This window comes from Oncorhynchus gorbuscha, linkage group LG25, assembly GCF_021184085.1.
Source record: "Oncorhynchus gorbuscha isolate QuinsamMale2020 ecotype Even-year linkage group LG25, OgorEven_v1.0, whole genome shotgun sequence".
NCBI classification, from domain to species: domain Eukaryota; kingdom Metazoa; phylum Chordata; class Actinopteri; order Salmoniformes; family Salmonidae; genus Oncorhynchus; species Oncorhynchus gorbuscha.
In genome coordinates this window covers 34,114,827-34,135,963 of record NC_060197.1, presented here as the reverse complement: position 1 = coordinate 34,135,963, position 21,137 = coordinate 34,114,827, and the positions used below count along the sequence as shown (strand labels likewise).

The window sequence follows — 21,137 nt, the reverse complement described above, 5'->3', positions numbered from 1 at the left end:
TGGTGGTTATAAACTTCTTCCATTTAAGAATGGTGGAGACCACTGTGTTCTTGGGGACCTTCAATGCTGCAGAAATGTTTTGGCACCCTTCCCCAGATCTGTGCCTCAACACAATCATGTCTCGGAGCTCTACGGCAATTCCTTCAACCTCATGGCTTGGTTTTAACGATCCCATGGCACTTATCGTTAACCTTGGTGTCCTGGCTAAATTCCCAATCTGGCCCTAAAACCATCACGGTGACCTAATAATCCCCAGTACTGCCAATATATCACTAGCCACTTTAAACAATGCTACCTTATATAATGTTACTTACCCTACATTATTCATCTCATATGCATATGTATATACTGTACTCTACATCATCGACTGCATCCTTATGTAACACATGTATCACTAGCCACTTTAACTATGCCACTTTGTTTACTTTGTCTACACACTCATCTCATATGTATATAATGTACTCGATACCATCTACTGTATGCTGCTCTGTACCATCACTCATTCATATATCCTTATGTACATGTTCCTTATCCCCTTACACTGTGTATAAGACAGTAGTTTTGGAATTGTTAGTTAGATTACTTGTTGGTTATCACTGCATTGTCGGAACTAGAAGCACAAGCATTTCGCTACACTCGCATTAACATCTGCTAACCATGTGTATGTGACAAATAAAATTTGATTTGATTTTTGCACTGTCAACTGTGGGACGCTTATATAGACAGGTGTGTTTTTTAAAAACTTTATTTAACTAGGAAAGTCAGTTAAGAACAAATTCTTATTTTCAATGACTGCCTAGGAAGAGCGGGTTAACTGTCTGTTCAGGGGCAGAACGACAGATTTGTACCTTGTCAGCTCAGGGGTTTGAACTTGCAACCTTCCGGTTACTAGTCCAACGCTCTAACCACTAGGCTACCCTGCCGCCCCTTTCTCATAGCAAAGGCTCTGAATACTTATGTAAATAAGGTATAAGGTCGTTATGTGGTATTGTGTGTAGATTGGTGTTTTTTAAAATCAATTTTAGTATAAGGCTGTAACGTTTCAAAATATGGAAAAAGTAAAGGGGTCTGAAAACTTTCCAAATGCACCGTATATACTGAACAAAAATATAAATGCAACCTGCAACTGTTTAAAAGATTTTACTGAGATACCGTTCATATAAGGAAATCAGTCAATTTAAGTCAATTCATTAGACCCTAATCTATGTATTTCAGATGGCTGGAAATAGGGTTGGTTACAGATACCTTAAAAACAAATCGGCCTCACTCTGGACCTCAGGATCTCATCATGGTATCTCTGCGCATTTGACTTGCCATCGATAAAATGCAATTGTGTTCGCTGTCTATAGCTTATGCCTGCCCATATTTTTATTTGATTTATTTATTTATCCGTTATTTTACCAGGTAAGTTGACTGAAAACACTTTCTCATTTGCAGCAACGGCCTGGGGAATAGTTACAGGGGAGAGGACGGGGGATGAATGAGCCAATTGTAAACTGGGGATTATTAGGTCACCGTGATGGTTTTAGGGCCAGATTGGGAATTTAGCCAGGACACCAAGGTTAACGATAAGTGCCATGGGATCGTTAATGACCTCAGAGAGTCAGGACACCCTTTTAACGTCCCATCCGAAAGATGGCACCCTAAACAGGGCAGTGTACCCAATCACTGGGATATTTATTTTCTTTAAACCAGAGGGAAGAGTGTCTCCTACTGGCCCTCCAACACCACTTCCATCAGTATCTGGTCTGCCATCCAGGAACTGACCAGGACCAACCCTGCTTAGCTTCAGAAGCAAGCCAGCAGTGGTATGCAGGGTGGTATGCTGCTGGCAAATATATCCCCACTGCCACCATGGGGCACTCTGTTCACAACATTGACATTAGCAAAGTGCTTGCCCACACAACGCCATACACGTCGTCTGCAGTTGTGAGGCCAGTTGGATGTACTGCCAAATTCTCTGAAACTATGTTAGAGAAATGAACATTTAATTCTCTGGCAACAGCTCTGGTGGACAGTCTTGCAGTCAGCATGATAAGTAGCACCCTCCCTCAAAACTTGAGACATCTATGGCCTTGTGTTGTCACAAAACGGCACATTTTAGAGTGGCCATTTATTGTAAAAAAAGAAAGAAAGAAGTAAAGTCCCCCCCTTATCTCAGCTCGTTGGTCATCATAGCGTCACCCACCTGTAGCATGCGCTCCAGCAGGTATATCTCTCTAGTCACCCCCAAAACCAATTCTTTCTTTGGCCGCCTCTCCTTCCAGTGCTCTGCTGCCAATGATTGGAACGAACTACAAAAATCTCTGAAACTGGAAACCCTTATCTCCCTCACTAGCTTTAAGCACCAGCTGTCAGAGCAGCTCACAGATTACTGCACCTGTACATAGCCCATCTATAATTTAACCCAAACAACTACCTCTTCCCCTACTGTAGTTATTTTATTTATTTATTTTGCTCCTTTGCACATCATTATTTTTATTCACTGCAAATCTACCATTCCAGTGTTTTACTTGCTATATTGTATTTACTTTGCAACCATTGCCTTTTTTTGCCTTTACCTCCCTTATCTCACCTCATTTGCTCACATTGTATATAGACTAGTTTCTACTGTATTATTGACTGTATGTTTGTTTTACTCCATGTGTAACTCTGCGTTGTTGTATGTGTCGAACTGCTTTGCTTTATTTACATTTACATTACATTTACATTTAAGTCATTTAGCAGACGCTCTTATCCAGAGCGACTTACAAATTGGTGCATTCACCTTATGACATCCAGTGGAACAGCCACTTTACAATAGTGCATCTACATATTTTAAGGGGGGGTGAGAAGGATTACTTTATCCTATCCTAGGTATTCCTTAAAGAGGTGGGGTTTCAGGTGTCTCCGGAAGGTGGTGATTGATTCCGCTGTCCTGGCGTCGTGAGGGAGTTTGTTCCACCATTGGGGAGCCAGAGCAGCGAACAGTTTTGACTGGGCTGAGCGGGAACTGTACTTCCTCAGTGGTAGGGAGGCGAGCAGGCCAGAGGTGGATGAACGCAGTGCCCTTATTTGGGTGTAGGGCCTGATCAGAGCCTGGAGGTACTGAGGTGCCGTTCCCCTCACAGCTCCGTAGGCAAGCACCATGGTCTTGTAGCGGATGCGAGCTTCAACTGGAAGCCAGTGGAGAGAGTGGAGGAGCGGGGTGACGTGAGAGAACTTGGGAAGGTTGAACACCAGACGGGCTGCGGCGTTCTGGATGAGTTGTAGGGGTTTAATGGCACAGGCAGGGAGCCCAGCCAACAGCGAGTTGCAGTAATCCAGACGGGAGATGACAAGTGCCTGGATTAGGACCTGTGCCGCTTCCTGTGTGAGGCAGGGTCGTACTCTGCGGATGTTGTAGAGCATGAACCTACAGGAACGGGCCACCGCCTTGATGTTAGTTGAGAACGACAGGGTGTTGTCCAGGATCACGCCAAGGTTCTTAGCGCTCTGGGAGGAGGACACAATGGAGTTGTCAACCGTGATGGCGAGATCATGGAACGGGCAGTCCTTCCCCGGGAGGAAGAGCAGCTCCGTCTTGCCGAAGTTCAGCTTGAGGTGGTGATCCGTCATCCACACTGATATGTCTGCCAGACATGCAGAGATGCGATTCGCCACCTGGTCATCAGAAGGGGGAAAAGAGAAGATTAATTGTGTGTCGTCTGCATAGCAATGATAGGAGAGACCATGTGAGGTTATGACAGAGCCAAGTGACTTGGTGTATAGCGAGAATAGGAGAGGGCCTAGAACAGAGCCCTGGGGGACACCAGTGGTGAGAGCGCATGGTGAGGAGACAGATTCTCGCCACGCCACCTGGTAGGAGCGACCTGTCAGGTAGGACGCAATCCAAGCGTGGGCCACGCCGGAGATGCCCAACTCGGAGAGGGTGGAGAGGAGGATCTGATGGTTCACAGTATCGAAGGCAGCCGATAGGTCTAGAAGGATGAGAGCAGAGGAGAGAGAGTTAGCTTTAGCGGTGCGGAGCGCCTCCGTGATACAGAGAAGAGCAGTCTCAGTTGAATGACTAGTCTTGAAACCTGACTGATTTGGATCAAGAAGGTCATTCTGAGAGAGATAGCGGGAGAGCTGACCAAGGACGGCACGTTCAAGAGTTTTGGAGAGAAAAGAAAGAAGGGATACTGGTCTGTAGTTGTTGACATCGGAGGGATCGAGTGTAGGTTTTTTCAGAAGGGGTGCAACTCTCGCTCTCTTGAAGACGGAAGGGACGTAGCCAGCGGTCAGGGATAAGTTGATGAGCGAGGTGAGGTAAGGGAGAAGGTCTCCGGAAATGGTCTGGAGAAGAGAGGAGGGGATAGGGTCAAGCGGGCAGGTTGTTGGGCGGCCGGCCGTCACAAGACGCGAGATTTCAATCTTTATCTTGGCCAAGTCGCAATTGTAAATGAGAGCCTACCTGGTTAAATAAAGGTGAAAAAGAAAATGCATTTCAATTAACAGGTGTGCCTTGTTAAAAGTTAATTTGTGAAATTTGTTTTGCTTCTTAACGCATTTGAGCCAATCAGTTGTGTTGTGAGAAGGTAGGAGGGGTATACAGAAGATGGCCCTATTTGGTAAAAGACCAAGTCCATATTATGGCAAGAACAGCTCAAATAAGCAAAGAGAAAGTACAGTCCATCATTACCTTAAGACATGAATGTCAGTCAATATGGAACATTTCAAGAGCTTTGACAGTTTCTTCAAGTGCAGCCGCAAAAAACATCAAGCGCTATGATGAAACTGGCACTCATGAGGACCGTCACAGGAATGGAAGATCCAGAGTTACCTCTGCTGGAGTAGGATACATTCATTAGAGTTACCAGCCTCGGGAAATTGCAGCCCAAATCAATGCTTCACCGAGTTCAAGTAACAGACACATCTTAACATCAACTGTTCAGAAGAGACTGTGCGAATCAGGTCTTCATGGTCAAATTGCTGCAAAGGAACCACTACTAAAGGACACCAGCAAGAAGAGAAACACAAGGAATGGACATTAGACCGTACAAATGTGTCCTTTGGTCCGGAGTCCAAATTGGAGATTTTTGGTTTCAACCGCTGTGTCTTTGTGAACGGATGATCTACACATGTGTATTTCCCATCGTAAAGCATGGAGGAGGAGGTGTTATGATGTGGGGGGGCTTTGCTGGTGACTCTTAACACACTTAACCAGCATGGCTACCACAGCATTCTGCAGCATTACGTCATCCCATCTGGTTTGCGCTTGGGACTATCATTTGTGTTTCAACAGGACAATGACCCAACACATCTCCAGGCTGTGTAAGGGCTATTTGACCAAGAAGGAGAGTGATGGCGTACTGCATCAGATGACCTGGCCTCCATAATCCCCTGACTTCAACCAAATTGAGATGGTTTGGGATGAGTCGGACTGCAGAGTGAAGGAAAAGCAGCCAACAAGTTCTCAGTATATGTGGGAACTCCTTCAAGACTGTTGGAAAAGCATTCCAGGTGAAGCTGGTTGAGAGAATGCCAAGTGTGCAAAGCTGTCATCAAGGCAAAGAGTGGCTATTTGAAGAATCTCAAATATAAAGTACATTTTCATTTGTTTAACACTTTTTTTGGTTACTACGTGATTCCATATGTGTTATAGTTTTGATGTATTTACTATTATTCTACAATGTAGAAAATAGTAAAAATAAAGAAAAACCCTTGAATGAGTAGGTGTTCTAAAACTTTTGACCGGTAGTGTAGTACTCTCAGTAATTCACGTGAACAATATTACTCATTACTGATAAGGGTTAGATGAACGGGGTTCAATTAATCAGCTTTGTTCCGTCACTATGTCCCAAATGGCACCCCAATCCCTACAAAGTGCACTACATTTGACCAGAGCCCTATGGGTCCTGGTCAAAAGTAGTGCACTCTATAGGGAATAGGGTGCCATTTGGGGCACAAACAATGTCTGACACAGTAGAATGAACAAGGTGAGATACAGAAGAGCCACACGTTGAGTCAGTCAGCTCATTGAGCATGATGAAATGAGGCCGCTTTCCATTCCCTGCTTGTACATTGGAAACCGTGATAACCGGCAGAGCGGAGCTAGATTTTAATGGGTGTTTCTGAAAGTGTCTCTGCAAATCAAATACGTGTGGCACCCACTGACTGGGTCGTCTGCGCAATGAACTCAACTTCAACACAGCACCTTGCTTTATTCTGACATACTGTTGAACCAAATCGAATCAAAAAACCTCTAAGGAAAAAATCATGTTGTTTCTGTTAAGGCATGTGTTCTCTTTCCTTGATATCAAAATCTGTTTGATTTAGTTTCTTCTAAAAATCATGATAAATCACACAACTATCAAAAAATGTGTCGGAAAAAGATGCAAGGAGAGTGATTTTCCAACTAATTGTGTTCGAACTTGAAATGAAACACTTTGAAGTTTGTGGAAATGTGAAAGGAATGTAGGAGAATATAAAACAATAGATCTGATAAAAGAGAATACAAAGAAAAAACCAAACGTTCTTTTGTATTGTTTTTTTGTACCATCGTCTTTGAAATGCAAGGGAAAGGCAATAATGTATTATTCCATCCCAGGTGCAATTTAGATTTTGGCCACTAGATCTCAGTGTATGTGCAAATATTTAGACTGATCCAATGAACCATTGCATTTATCTTCAATTTTTTTTATCAAGACTGCCCAAATGTGTTTAATTGGTTTATTGATAACTTTTCATGTTCAAAACTGTGCATTCTCCTCAAACAATAGCATGGTATTCTTTCACTGTAATAGCTACTGTAAATTGGACAGTGCAGTTAGATTAAAAATAATTGAAGCTTTATGCCAATATCAGATATGTCTATGTCCTGCGAAATGTTCTTGTTACTTACAACCTCATGCTAATCGCATTAGCCTACGTTAGCTCAACCGTCCCATGGATGGGACACCGATCCCGAAGAGAAAAAACAACAACACAACAATGGGAGATGGGAGATCTGGTATTGGAGAGGCTTATTGGAAATCTACATTTGGCTGCTCCATCTCCTTGTGGAAACCAAGGCCAATGCTTCTGTCACTTTCTCCCCCCTTCATCCATTGTCCTCCACCACGAACTCACCCCCCCCCCCCCCCCCCCTTTCATCCTACCTACTGTGAATGCTCCTTGTGCTTTTTGCAGGCTGTCTCACATGAGTTTGTGCAGTATAATAGTCAATAATCGTTATTCTCTGGCAATTTAGGTAGGGACAGTAGCTTGTGACAGCATGCCATTTGAAAGGTTTACCAGTTAAAACAAGGGGCAGGATTCTGACATGATATCTCTGCACACAGATGAAGTAAGCCTTACTGCAGATGAAATGACGATGGTTCGATTGATCTAGTGAGGCATCTAATCTTTTTTATTAATAGGAGGCATTACGGTGTCAAAATAATGACTTTGCCCTTGGAATGATCCTCGCTGGGCTACAGTGGATCAGGAGCAGATGCAATGGAAATGCATTTTTACATTGCTAGTCAGAGGCTACAGTCAACAAGCATCAAGATTGTTAGGTCCACAGGCTCAGTGGATGGCAGGGTGCTTGAGGTGTCACCAGAGCAAATGCAACTAAAGAGGTAGCTGCAGACAGCAGTCAAGATAGGATGTGGTTGCCCCTAGACACACTAATCTAAGGTCAGTTTTGTTTTTACCCCCCGATGAGGAGGTTAAGGATTTTGGGGAAGGTAATCTGATTCCAGATCTGTGCCAACAGACCACAGTGAAGAGCTTTGAAACGGGATGTGCCATTGAAAGTCTTGTTGGCCCAATACTTCTCTGCCACTGATGGGTTGCTTCTCATCCTGCATGTACTATTCTCCATTCTCCTGCAGTTTGGGATTACTGTGAGCCTCGCAGTTATTAATATCAATGCATTTCACTATTTAGGAACTGTCTGTGGTTCCGGGCAGTTAGGAACTGTCTACAGTCCTCAGCAGTTACGAGCTGTCTGTGAAGGTGTTTACAATAAGTTATTAGAAGTGCATTTTCTTAGTTTCTTTTGGGCTGATCTTTTGTCACTTAATTTATTGTATATTGATCAGATGTTGAACCAAGCCTAATCCATTTGCAATGCAAACATTCCAGAATTTAATTTAAGATAAACCTTTAAATCCAAGGGCTTAGTGAAGATATTGTCCAACAAATTACAATCTCTTTCCCACTGCGACCAACGGTCTGAAAAGCACCACTGGAGGCAGAGAAAATACATTTTAAAGTGACAGCAGCCTTACGAAGTAGCCCTATTCCCTACCACAACAAAGCTATCTATTTCTCTGAGCTGGCCAGATTGGTTTTGGCTGTAATTTAGTTTTCAAGCCCCTGTAGCTCGGACTCTGACTCCTTGAGAGAAACCCAATTGCAATGTATATCCAGGGCAGCGAACGACACAAAGGACCTCTGACCTCAAGGATGGCCACACTGCCAGGTAGATTTCTATGTTAGGGGTCTCCATCCTGCTCTTAATCCTTGCTCATGCCATGCTGGGAATTGTTTTCATCATCCCCAGCCCCACATACTTGCTTCTACCTCACTCTTATTTGTCGCAGGCCCCAGAACAGCAATGTTGACACCGAAGAGGAAGGAAGCTGAATAATGGAGTGGGAAGATTGGTACTTGACTGTGGGCGGTTGTGTGGTGAATTGGACCACCAACGTTCTTTGAAAAGACTGCCAAGGGTTCTGAGGGTGTGGCAGGGAGAAGTTTTTTAAAATGTTGTGTGAAAGGGAACAGTCGTCGAGAGTGCCAGGGATATTTTTAAGGTGCGAGACCATGTCAGTCAAAAAGGGGCCAGCATTCTGTAGACCTTGAGAATTGCGAGGTCCTTCGTCTTCTCTGACCATCCATAAAGGCTTTTGTGTCCACCGCAAATTGGCAGGCAAAGGGTCTCCTTTAAAAACTTGTAATCACATTTTGAGGGAGTCTTTGGAAATGTTTGCCTTTTAAAACACATCTCTCTTCCTGTACAACCTGTTGATGCTAGATGTTCTATGCTCTCTGCATGTCAATCATATTTCTCAGTCTTTTGTGCGTTTTTGATTACATGTTTCCCATTGATGTTCCCCTGTATTATGAATGTTGTGATTGCAATTACAGGACTCAACGACTGTGATTGATTAAATGAAATTCCGCTAATTCCGCTAATTGGGATTTTTTTTTAAATACTGGATTACTGTATTGAAGGTAATTCGCAGCAAGGTATGTCATTCCGTTGTAATTTCCAGGATCTCATCGCATCCTTTGAAAAACACGTCTATGTTGCATAAAGAATCAGAATACACCGGGAGAATCAGAAAAATAGGTGTCTCCTCACCCAAGAATCTGCTTTTTAAAAATTGGTTCCCAGTTTGAGGATTGAAATGGTTCGGATGGACGTAATTCTCAAGTGATTGCCTCGCTTGTAATTGAAATATCTACAGTGGCGGTGGCTGCCTATGGGTTTTCCACTCTCTTTCACAGCATGGGGGCTATGGTTAAAGGAGACCTATTCACTAATGGCAAGCGACAATATTTATGTTTGAGTTCCCTCCCTCCTATTTCTCCCTCGATTCCTTCCCTCTGTGAAAGGGAATCTGTTGAAATAGTGGCCTTACTATTCCCCACAGCGAGTGCCTGGTTCCTGCTCAGAGAGGTCAATTAATCTCGTAGGTGCTCAAATGGTACAAAGTAGCCAGGCAGAGCAGCAGCACTCTCCTCCGAAGCAACTACTTCAGAGAGAAAATGAGGAGGGGGGGATTAAAAACTGTAAAAGGGAGGCACGAGCGCTCGACTCCCCACTTCACACCCTTGTTGAGTGCCCAGCCCACTAAGCCTGGGTGGATAAAAGGGGAAGCAGGGACCAGAGACTGTTGTACTTGCAGCTCATCAGCTCTACTCTGCTCAACTCACAAGCCAGCAACCTGTGATAGCTGTAGCTTCGTCAAAACTAGCAGTAGCACAGGACTTCTGGATCACTGATTCAAGACGGGTACAGGGGGGCAGCATGGGTGCTTTGATGGTCATCTTTTCGCTTCAGAAAGATCAGAGGCGCAAAAGGACAGGTAGGCCACGGTGTGTGTGTGTGTGTGTGTGTGTGTGCGTGTGGTTTGTTTGTTTCTGAGGGAAGGGGGGGGACAGGGGACACACAGGAAGGTGGACTTTTCTTTAGAACACGTTTTTGTTTGATTCTTAAAGGCACAGTGTAGACATCTGCCATTTTCCTATGTTTTATATAACTATCTTAGGCAATATATCACAGTTGAATGATATACTGTACAATGCCTTCAGTATTCACTTTTTCCAAATTTTGTTGTGTTACATTTTTTTGTCATGGGCCACACACAATAACCCATAATGTCAAAGAGGAATTATGTTTAATTCATTAAGAATTCAAAGCTGAAATCTCTTGAGTCAGTAGGTATTCAACCCAGTTGTTATGGCAAGCCTAAGTGATTTCAGGAGTAAACATTTGCTTAAGTCGCATAATAAGTTGCATGGACTCACTCTGTGTGAAATAATAGTGTTTAACATGATTTTTTACTGACTGCCTCATCTGTAACTCACACATACAATTATCTGTAAGGTCCCTTAGTCGAGCAGTGAATTTCAAACAGATTCAACCACAAAGATCAGGGAGGTTCTCCAATGCCTCGCAAAGAAGAGCACCTATTGGTAGATGGGTAAAAATAAACAAACATTGAATATCACTTTGGATGCTGTATCAATACACCCAGTCACTACAAAGATACAGGCGTCCTTCCTAACTCAGTTGCCGGAGAGAAAGGACTTTAAAACAGTTACAGAGTTTAATGGCTTTGAGAGAAGAAAACTGAGTCTGGATCAACAAAATGTACTATTTACTACACAATACTAACATCAATGACAGAGTGAAAAGAAGGAAGCCTTTACATAATACAAATATTCCAAAAACATTCATCCATTTTGCAATAAGGCAGTAAAGTAATATGCAAAAGATGTAGCAAAGAAATGAACTTTGTCCTGAATACAAAGCTTTATGTTTAGGGTAAATCCAACACAACACATCACTGAGTACCACTCACCATATTTTCAAGCATGGTGTTTTCTGCATCATGTTATGGGTATGCTCGTCATCAGCAAGGACTAGACTAGTTTTTTTTTTGGGGGGGGGGCTAAAAAGAGACGGAATAGAGCTAAGCACAGGCAAAACCCTAGAGGAAAACCTGGTTGTCTGCTTTCCAACAGACACTGGGAGATGAATTCACCTTTCAGTAAGACAATAACCTAAAACACAAGGCCAAATATACCAGTGAGTTGCTTACCAAGACGACATTGAATGTTCCTGAGTGGCCTAGTTACAGTTTGACTTAAATCTGCTTGAAAATATATGGCAAGACTTAAATGGCTGTCTAGCAAAGATCAACAATCAACTTGACAGAGCTTGAGAAAATAAAAAATATTGTACAAATATTGTACAATCCAGTTGTGCAAAGCTCTTAGAGACTTACTCAGAAAGACGCTCCGCTGTAGTCACTGCCAAAGATGATTCTAACATGTATTGGGAATGCTTCTAAAATTAGATTTCTGTACTTCATTTTCAATGAAACATTTCTAACAACATATTTTCACCTTGTCATTCCCATCAGAATCCAAAATATAAGACCGTTTAACTGATTGTAAGCAAACACTATACAGCTCCAAAACATAGTTAAAACTATAATTGTGATCTCATGGTCAATCCCTGCATCCAAAGCTCTGTCTTTTAATTTGAGAGTGGTTCAATTTCTCCAGGCCCATCCCTCATTTGTTTTGTAACATTTAGTTGCTTTGTGCAGTAAGAGAGACTGAATGGACCACTCCCATCCTAAGTCATATTTCATTGAAGTATTGTAATACAGGTTGAAGGTAAAATTAATGGGGGTGCTGGTTAACTCTGTTAGGCAATAGATCACAGTTTGGACAGCTATATGCATTTTAAGCACTTTTCACCAGAACCAGAATGGAGCACATTGACCAGACAGGCACAATTCCCCTCCGGCATAACATTTTATGAAACGCCATGAAGTCTAAAGCTGAAATGAAGATATGCTATCCTCCAAATTGGATTACTACTCACTGTGCTCAGCATTCTAATGAGCTATTTTATTATTCTAGTCTGTTATTTTGCATGTGTGTTCGTGTCTATCCATATATAAGATTTGAAGTTGAGAGTTCAAACCCAGCCTGAGCTCCAGCTCCTGGGACCATCACGGTGGATGGGAGCGACGATGAATTGGGCCGAGTCACTGCGTGGTAAACGCACAGGCCCTGAGGCCCGCAGTGCCACTCCACTACCCCTTCTAATGCCTCACACTAATTACCATAGCTGTCCTCATCCACCGGTGAAGAGAGCCGCTGTTTTAGTTAGCGCCTTGCCAACCGTACACTCAAACTCCACTCTACTCCATACAGACCCACTCTTAATGGGTATGAAGCTTTTCAAGTGTCTCAAGATGAAAATATGCGACTGTAGGCTAGTTATGGCGGGTCAATATGATGGTAGGGTCCACAGGGATTCTATGGATCAGTTTTTATAGAGTTCTGAATGGAATTCTATGGCTAGGGCTAGATCTATTGAGCATTTTTGTTCGAGACTGTCTTGTTCAGGGTTTGTTTGTCAGTGGGTTTTGAGCTACTGAAGTATTCCAAGGTTAAAAGATGTTGGGGTTAGTTATGGGAGTTTCATTATGATTGTAGTTCTAGGCTAGATGTAGTGGGCTTGTTGTCGTGGACGTCATCTTTACAGGATTGTTTGTTAGTGGGGTTGGCGTAGGAGTGCTGTGCACTCGACGCATTGCCTCTCAGATTGAAACTACAAAACAGGAAGTGACTCAAGTCCTCAGTGGGTAAATGCGTGTCTGTTTTGTACTTTTCCAATCTGCCAAATTGAGGTGAATGGTTGTATAATTAAGCGGTGAATGTTTGCACCCCTGCACTGTTCACTTGTTGTGTTTCATTTTAAAATAATGGTAAATCTCTCACAAGAAAAGCTAACTCAAAATGTATCATGGCATACCACGTACGAGTGATGCGTGACCTTGCCTAATACTTGAAGACTTGCATGAGATCCTTGCTATAATGCCTTGATATAATGCCTAAGGTATTGGTCCTGAGACCTCTAAGTGAGTTGATTAAAAAAAAGCATGAACCTTTCTTGATGTACTCAGAGGACCATTGTTAGGATGCTTTAACTACTATAAAAATGGTAGAGTATCAGATACTCAACACGAAGGTCTGACTTCACTATTACCGAAACAGGACCCAGGTGGTAAATATAAATCTCCAGTCCGTTTAAAAAATTGGAGGCCCATAATAATAATCTTAGCAAAAAACGGCATCTTTAATTTACAATCTGTAAAAACTTTGAGAATAGAAAGGTTCAGAACTGTTTAGAAACATCACCGCACAGTTGACAAATATAAATCAAAAACTCGGTGGTGTTCAGAGATAGAAGGAATGGGTTGAGGGGAGCTGAAGGGTGAGACAAAGGAATATTTTTTTAAAGATAACTAATGTAAAATATACTTTGTCTGTAAAATGTATATAGTATGTATGAACTGGAAGTAGATGCCTAAGTATTGTTGTCAATTAGTTTAATCCTATTAGGTTAGGGATGTAGGGTTAGAGGAAAATAATAAAAGGAAAATAAAGAAAAATATAATTACCCAAAAATATTTAGAAATGTAGAGGGATTAGAAATGATACAGATAATTACATTGATAGAAGCCACAATATATCTGCAGTATTAAAGCTGATATACCTCCTGAAAGAAAAACAACATATCACTGCTAATATTGCTGCAGTATTCATAGCCATACTCCTGTATATTTTAATAATTACGCTACACACTCATACGGTGTAATGGAGTTATCAGTATGCATACATTGCACTGCTTCTCTTAAAGGCCATGTGTCACAAGTCAACATCGAGAGGTAAAGTCAACATCGATCCACATAGAGCTAGTCAGGTCCCTTGTCCCTCAAGAGATTTATTTTAGTTTATTAGGATCCCCATAAGAGAATGGCCCAAGAGATGTTGGTTGATTCAAAAACTCACCAATCTCATTCATTAGTGAAACTTTAACTCTTTGAATATATGTACTGTATCTACACATTGTGTTCACATCAGACCTCACCATTGGGAAATTGGCAAAACCAGACGCATAGGATTGCAGACAGAAGATTGATCCATTGATATTTCAAAGCCATAGTGTCCAATAATTACGAGATGATTAAAGATATTGTTATAGTCTCTCAAATATCCATACTTGTTAAATATAAGTACTAACAGTATAAGCTATCCAAACACCTATCATAACCCCTCATAGTTCATCCCTAAGAACCGTCACTTTTGAAATGTGTGGACACTGCTAAATGAGCATTTAAATTGAAACGGCAGGGTCAAAGAGGTTGACTTGTTGCTACAAGCTTGTTTTCATTCTTAACGTTGAGTGGCCCTCGACAGGATAGCTTACTTCCTGGAATTAATCACTTGTCTCCTTGGGGTACACGGGCCAATATTATGGAGGCTTCCTAAGACTGGGATTAATGGCTAGCATCCCTCTTAGGGGACCCAGCAGGTGAAGTAGGAAGTAGGCTTAGCCATGCACAGACGGGCCTAATCCCCACTGAACGGGCCAAGACACATCATGGGGCACTCTGACAACCTTGTGGCAACAGTTGTTTATACTGACCCCAATGTACAGTGCAGACCTGGTTCCCTTCCTGTTTTCCAACAATGACTTTTGCTTTCTTGGGAACCTTTAAACCTGTGAGACTCAGTGTTGCAAAGTGCAACAGCCTTCCATTTAATCTGTAATGATTATGTTGATGCACTTAAACATGCTGAGAATTCTATATCCCATTACCTTTTTGGTCCAATTTTGCTTACCCTTTCATAGGGGCACTCTGTTGCTTCACCAACATATTCTGAAGCTAAATCATGATGGGGAAAATTGCATTATGCATGACCATTAGTATTTTTTTCCTAGTTTTAAGTGAATTTGTCCCTATTCAACTCCCTAAATTGCTAATTTCTCAGGCAATGTTTTCGGCTCCAGAGACCTGTTGAAGACTTATAGGGTCAATGTGGTTTCAGTATACACACTTGGGAGCATATATCTCATTGTGGAGTCTTATGTGTGCACTGTATAACTTATCCATGAATACTCATCCATTACTTATAAGAAATCCCGCTATGCCCTCCGACGAACCATCAAACAGGCAAAGCGTCAATACAGGAGTAAGATTGAATCATACTACACCGGCTCCGACTCGTATCGGATGTGGCAGGGCTTGCAAACTATTACGGATTACGAAGGGATGCACAGCCGAGAGCTGCCCAGTGACATGAGCCTACAAGATGAGCTAAATGACTTCTACTGTATGCTCACTTCGAGGCAAGTATCACTGAAACATGTATGAGCGCATCAGCTGTTTCGGGCGACTGTGTGATCATGCTCTCCGCAGCCAATGTGAGTAAGACCTTTAAACAGGTCAACATTCACAATGCCTCAATGCCTCAATGCCTCGCCGTCAAAAGTTTTGAGAATTAAAACATTAATTTTCACAAAGTTTGCTGCTTCTGTGTCTTTAGATATTTTTGTCAGATGTTACTGTGGAATACTGAAGTATAAGTACAAGCATTTCATAAGTGTCAAAGGATTTTATTGACAATTACATGAAGTTAATGCAAAGACTCAATATTTGCATTACTGACTGATGGCATCCCATTCTTGCGTAATCAATGCTTGGAGTTTGTCAGAATTTGTGGGTTTTTGTTTGTCCACCACCTCTTGAGGATTGACCACAAATTTTCAATGGGATTAATGTCTGGGGAGTTTCCTGGCCATGGACCCAAAATATCGATGTTTTGTTCCCCGAGCCACTTAGTTATCACTTTTTCCTTATGGCAAGGTGCTCCATCATGCTGGAAAAGCATTGTTCGTCACCAAACAGTTCCTGGATGGTTGGGAGAAGTTGCTCTCGAAGGATGTGTTGGTCCATTCTTTATTCATGGCTGTGTTCTTAGGCAAAATTGTAAGTGAGCCCACTCTCTTGGCTGAGAAGCAAACCCTCACATGAATGGTCTCAGGATGCTTTCCTGATGGTAGCGCTCACCTTGTCTTCTCCGGACAAGCTTTTTTCTGGATGCCCCAAACAATCAGAAAGGGGATTCATCAGAGAACATGACTTTACCCCAGTCCTCAGCAGTCCAATCCCTGTACCTTTTGCAGAATATCAGTCTGTCCCTGATGTTTTTCCTGGAGAAAAGTCACTTCTTTGCTGCCCTTCTTGACACCAGGCCATCCTCCAAAAGTCTTCGCCTCACTGTGCGTACAGAAGGACTCACACCTGCCCGCTGCCATTCCTGAGCAAGCTCTGTACTGGTGGCGCCCTGATCCCGCAGCTGAATCCACTTTCGGAGATGGTCCTGGCGCTTGCTGGACTTTCTTGGGCACCCTGAAGCCTTCTTCACAACAATTTAACCACTCTCCTTGAACTTCTTGATGATCTGATAAATGGTTGATTTAGGTGCAATCATACTGGCAGCAATATCCTTGCCTGTGAAGCCCTTTTTGTGCAAAGCAATGATGACGGCACGTGTTTCCTTGCAGGTAACCATGGTTGACAGAAGAAGAACAAAGATTCCAAGCACCACCCTCCTTTTGAAGCTTCCAGTCTGTTATTCGAACTCAATCAGCATGACTGAATGATCTCCAGCATTGTCCTTGTCAACACTCACACCTCTGTTAATGAGAGAATCACTGGCATGATGTCAGCTGGTCCTTTTGTGGCAGGGCTGAAATGCAGTGGAAATGTTTTTGGGGGATTCAGTTCATTTGCATGTCAAATTAATTGCAATTAATTGCAATTCATCTGATCACTCTTCATAACATTCTGGAGTATATGCAAATTGTCATCATACAAACTGAGGCAGCAGACTTTGAAAATTAATTTGTGTCATTCTCAAAACTTTTGGTCACGACTGTACTCTGAACATGCCCAGACCAACTGGCAAGTGTATTCACTGACATTTCCAACCTATCCCTGTCTGAGTCTGAAATACCAACATGTTTCAAGCAGAACACCATAGTCCCTGTGCCCAAGAACACTAGGGTAACCTGCCCAAATGACTACTGACCCGTAGCACTCACGTCTGTAGCCATGAAGTGCTTTGGAAGGTTGGTCATGGCTCACGTCTACACTATTATCCCAGAAACCCTAGATCCACTCCAATTTGCATACCGCCCCAACAGATCCACAGATGATCTAATCTCTCTTATACTCCACACTGCCCTTTCCCACCTGGACAAAAGGAACACCTATGTGAGAATGCTATTCATTGACTACAGCTCAGCGTTCAACACCATAGCTCATCACTAAGCTAAGGACCCTGGGACGAAACACCCCCTCTGCAACTAGATCTTAGACTTCCTGACTGGCCGCCCCCAGGTGGTAAGGGTAGGTATCAACACATCTACCACACAGATTCTCAACACAGGTCCCCTCAGGTAGTCCCTGTTCACTCATGAATGCACGGCCAGGTACGACTCCAACACCATCATTAAATTTGACGATGACACAACAGCCTGATCCCCGACAATGACGAGACAGCCTATAGGGAGGAGGTCAGAGACCTGACCGTGTGGTGCAAGGACAACAACCTCTCCCTCAAAGTGATCAAGACAAAGGAGAAGATTGTGGACTACAGGACCGAGCACGCCCCCATTGTCATTGACGGGGCTGTAGTGGAGCAGGTTGGGAGCTTCAAGTTCCTTGGTGTTCACATCACCAACAAACTAACATGGTCCAAGCACACCCCTTAGGAGACTGAAAAGATTTGGCTTGGGTCCTCAGACCGCTCTACCGCTGCACCATCGAGAGCATCCTGACGGGTTGCATCACTGCCTGGTATGGCAACTGCTCAGCCTCCGAATACATGGCACTACAGAGGGTAGTGCGTACAGCCCAGGACATCACTGGAGCCAAGCTCCCTGCCATCCAGGACCTCTATACCAGGTGGTGTCAGAGGAAGGCCCTAAAAATTGTCAGACTCCAGCCACCCTAGTCATAGACTGTTCTCTCTGCTACAACACGGCAAGCGGTACCGGACCGCCAAGTCTAGGTCCAAGAGGCTTCTAAAACAGATTCTACCCCCAAGCCATAAGACTCCTGAACATCTAATCGAATGTCTACCCAGACTATTTGCATCCCCCCCCTCTTTTTTGCTACATGTACATATCACCTCAATTAACTCGAGTAACCGGTGCCCCCACACATTGACTCTGTACTGTTACCCCCTATATTACAGTGGGGCAAAAAAGTATTTAGTCAGCCACCAATTGTGCAAGTTCTCCCACTTAAAAAGATGAGAGACCTGTAATTTTCATCATAGGTACACTTCAACTATGACAGACTAAATGAGGGAAAAAATCCAGGACATCACATTGTAGGATTTTTAATGAATTAATTTGCAAATTATGGTGGAAAATAAGTATTTGGTCAATAACAAAAGTTTCTCAATACTTTGTTATATACCCTTTGTTGGCAATGACAGAGGTCAAACGTTTTCTGTAAGTCTTCACAAGGTTTTCACACACTGTTGCTGGTATTTGGCCCATTCCTCCATGCAGATCTCCTCTAGAGCAGTGATGTTTTGGGGCTGTTGCTGGGCAACACAGACTTTCAACTCCTTCCAAAGATTTTCTATGGGGTTGAGATCTGGAGACTGGCAAGGCCACTCCAGGACCTTGAAATGCTTCTTATGAAGCCACTCCTACATTGCCCGGTCGGTGTGTTTGGGATCATTGTCATGCTGAAAGACCCAGCCACGTTTCATCTTAAATGCCCTTGCTGATGGAAAGAGGTTTTCACTCAAAATCTCACGATACATGGCCCCATTCATTCTTTCCTTTACACGGATCAGTCGTCCTGGTCCCTTTGCAGAAAAACAGCCCCAAAGCATGATGTTTCCACCCCCATGCTTCACAGGGTAGCCTAGTGGTTAGAGTGTTGGACTAGTAACCTGAAGGTTGTGAGTTCAAACCCCCGAGCTGAGAAGGTACAAATCTGTCGTTCTGCCCCTGAACAGGCAGTTAACCCACTGTTCCTAGGCCGTCATTGAAAATAAGAATTTGTTCTTAACTGACTTGCCTGGTTAAATAAAGGTAAAATAAAAATAAATAAAAACAGTAGGTATGGTGTTCTTTGGATGCAACTCTGTTTTGAAGTTGTGCCTTTAGAGCTGGTTGTGCTGTAACATGCTGACCTGAGATGGTGGGCTCTGTGAACGTGTTTAGCAGCATGACTTGGTGTGATAATAGAAACTGACAAAGGTTATGGCTCCAGGGTCCAGGATCCAGGATGGCGTCAGGTGGGGTTGTGCTAATTACAGATAGACTGGAGCAGGTGCTACTAGGATGAGCATCCGACCGGTCCTGCTGCCTTGTCTGTGTCCACACTACCCAGTCCCACATATCCACAGGGCCATGATGGGCGAATGAATGAATAAACTGCTTAAGATAGAAATTCACTGCACATCTAGGATCAAGTTACCCTAACCCCAATCTTAACCTTGAATGTTAGTGGGGGTAAACAATATCTGACCTAGGACCAGTGATTAAGGTCAACTCCCATAAACCCAAAGTGTGCCCTGACAGATTTGTGCTAATTTCAACAGTGTGAAATGATAAAGGCTCCCATCCCTATGGCTCTAACTAATCCACATTGCCCTGAAGCTGCAGGAGGCCCATAGGTGGATAGGTTGTAATGCATAGTCCAATGGCTCTGCACTGTACTGCCCTTTAAAGGGAAGAAAGCATTTTTTGGAGGTCATGTTTGTCAGTGATTGATGATGATGTGATGTGTCAACTATCATGGGGCAACATGCCCACTTATGTATTCAGCAAGGGTACCATCTGGTAAAGTGCCCTTTTGCCTTTTGACATCACATATTTGAGTCTTTACTAAAATATGTGAGATTGACAGGAGTACATAGCAGGATTGGCAGCCTTCACTAACCTGTTACAGTATAGCCTCACTATTGTCATTTTACTGTTGCTCTTTAAATATTTGTTACTTTTATTTCTTGTTTTTCTTAACTGCATTATTGGTTTAGGGCTTGTAAGTAAGCATTTCACTGTTTATTTGGTGCATGTGACGAATACAATTTCAATTGATTTGAAATATGCATTTGAATAAATGGCGTACAGTGAGGAGGAGGAGCATAGTTGAGAACTCTGTGGAGCCCTGCCGTTTCTCTCAGTGTCCATCTGATGGCAGCAAAATCTCCCATCCACAGTACTGTATATTCATTGCTGTCAGAAACCAAAACAACACAACAACCTGTGGAGACAGAAAGAAATGGGCCGTCGTTTTAGATACGCACACTGTTTCGCACGGCTAAAACGCAATCAATGGAATTATGGTGCTATTCGCACCCCATTATGAAGTCATATTCTTATAGCCTTGTAAGCTGTCTGTGTGTGTGCATGGTGGATCGGTATGCACAGTGTTGTGTATGGTTAGATGTATTAAATAAAGTCATGCAAGTGCAACCAGGTACTTACTGTAAGTCATTCAGTGATTTATTTTTTTGCTCTGCCAGTACTACTGTCATTGCACAAGGTAAGGTAGGATTGCCATGCATGATTAGAATGAAATCACGCATCGTCATGGCAGTGTCCGCATTAATGTGGATGTTTTTGTTCAGAAACATATTCTATTATTACCATTCATTTCTGTCGCGCACAAAATAATCTGAAATGCAACCAAAACAAAAACAGGAAATGCATCCAAGTTTGTGGAGTCATAAGCTTGATGTAGTCATTGTGTGCTAGTATTATGGGACCAAATACTAAGCTACTGTAATACACATAAGTGAATTTGTCCAAATACTTTAGTTCCCTGAAATGGCTGGACTATGTACAAAAAGGGCTGTAATTTCTAGTCATAGACTGTTCTCTCTGCTACAACACGGCAAGCGGTACCGGACCGCCAAGTCTAGGTCCAAGAGGCTTCTAAACAGATTCTACCCCCAAGCCATAAGACTCCTGAACATCTAATCGAATGTCTACCCAGACTATTTGCATCCCCCCCTCTTTTTTGCTACATGTACATATCACCTCAATTAAC

General features: G+C 42.9%; 1 protein-coding gene across 4 annotated transcripts in view; it reads left to right on the top strand.

Moving 5' to 3' along the window:
* LOC124014180 (Kv channel-interacting protein 4-like) overlaps positions 1-21,137 on the top strand; it is a 253,568-nt gene that overhangs the window by 140,624 nt on the left and 91,807 nt on the right. Inside the window, exon 1 of one of the 4 annotated variants that reach the window (XR_006834980.1) lies at positions 9,950-10,046. The exons of the other annotated variants lie outside the window; for them this stretch is intronic. The gene's annotated coding sequence lies outside the window, so the exon portion shown is untranslated. Of the gene's footprint in view, positions 1-9,949; positions 10,047-21,137 lie in introns of those variants that run through there. 4 annotated transcript variants of the gene reach the window in all.